The following is a 1,710-nucleotide window of genomic DNA, read 5'->3' as shown; positions in this document are numbered from 1 at the left end:
AGAAATAAATAAGATACTAAATGAATTCAGTAAATTAAGAATAAGTCTCAATATAAATGACTAAAGGAAGCGGTGACTATATAACAGCCCTCAGGAATACTGAGGAATATTCGCATCCGCCTATTGGTTTTTCCCAGACAGACATACAAGGAACAATAGGACAGGATAAAATTATTATAGCACAAAATAATACAATAATTTCCCTATTAATAAGCATTAATGCAAAATTAAATACAATTATGGGAAAAATAACACAAGGACCCTCATCTAATGTCCAGACCGAATTAGATAAAATTATAACAATGGTACAAAATTTAAGAGTGGATAAAAAGAAACCTTCATTAGAACCCATTATCTTTGGAACAAATATCAAACCAGAATAAAATGACGGAACAAACACAAATAACCGAAGCCCAACCTACTTTTAGTAGAATTGGGACAAGAATTCGACAAGAACCAAGCCTGCAAGTGGGAACTAGTCCTACTTCTTTCCTTGACAGACTTTTGAGACCAAGAAACCTTCAATCTAGACATCTAGAAGAAGTGACAGACATAACTAGAGATACTGAGATTTTCTCTAATAGAGAAATATCCCTTATGAACCCTAGAAGATTATGTGGAATAGGAAGATTTAGTCGAACATCTTCACTACTAAGATCACAAAGGGAAATAGATCTTACAGTATTAGCTGCACCTGTAACTCTTCCCTTACTAGAAAATGAAACGATTGAACAAATTCAGAAAATGGGTAGACAATATGCTCATTTAGGATTAATTATAATTGGACTAAAAGGCTTACACAGAAAAGGCCTAGGAACAAAAGTTATGGTAATACTTCAGGACAGAGGCTTTGCTGATCCTGAAAGATCTATTATAGCTACAATGGAAGTTGATATGAATAATTGTATAGGCTTCGTATATCATTCACCAAACTTCCCCATACAAGTAACAGATTTAAAACGTATTCAAATATCCTTTTTATCTAAAGGATATGAGACATTTAATCCTACTCGGTCCAATCTAATGGCATTTGTGGGATTAATAGGAAAATTATCTGACTCTAATGACACACAATACAAATTAAATATCCAAGGGATAGTAGACGGAATAGCATCCCAAGGAATTAAAATGATTTTCCCTATGGAAATTTCTAGTTCATTACTAGAAGGAAAAGAATGGGATGTAACTTCTGTATTTAATCCCATAACAAATATTAAAATACCACAGACTCAAAAAATGTATAAATCTATAGGAGGTAGAATATCTTTTAAATTTGACGATTATAAGAATGAAGCATCAACTTCTTCTAATAACGAAGAAATATCAGAAGAACCTGTAAATGGAAGAATGTAGAATTATTTTCCCCAAAGAATTAGGTCTTACATATGATGATATGCTTCTTGCTGAACAAGAAGCCATTGATGAAGGAATAACAAAAGAAAATGATGGTTTTATACAAGATATAGATGGTAATATTTATTTTAAGAAAAACATAATAGAAGAGGAAAATCCGGCAACATTAATTAACCAAAAAATTGAACAGAGTAATATATTAGTAAATCTAATGGAAAAAAGGAGATTATGGATTTTGCAAAAAATTATATTTACCCCAAGGATATGGAAATAAAGAAAGAACTTTTAAAAAGAAACAAATTAAACAATACCCTAAGAAGAAATATTATTTGGCAAAAAGCGGAGCCAAAAATCCAT

Source organism: Tripterygium wilfordii, chromosome 19 (assembly GCF_013401445.1).
Source record: "Tripterygium wilfordii isolate XIE 37 chromosome 19, ASM1340144v1, whole genome shotgun sequence".
Taxonomy (NCBI): domain Eukaryota; kingdom Viridiplantae; phylum Streptophyta; class Magnoliopsida; order Celastrales; family Celastraceae; genus Tripterygium; species Tripterygium wilfordii.
This window is presented reverse-complemented; position numbering follows the sequence as displayed.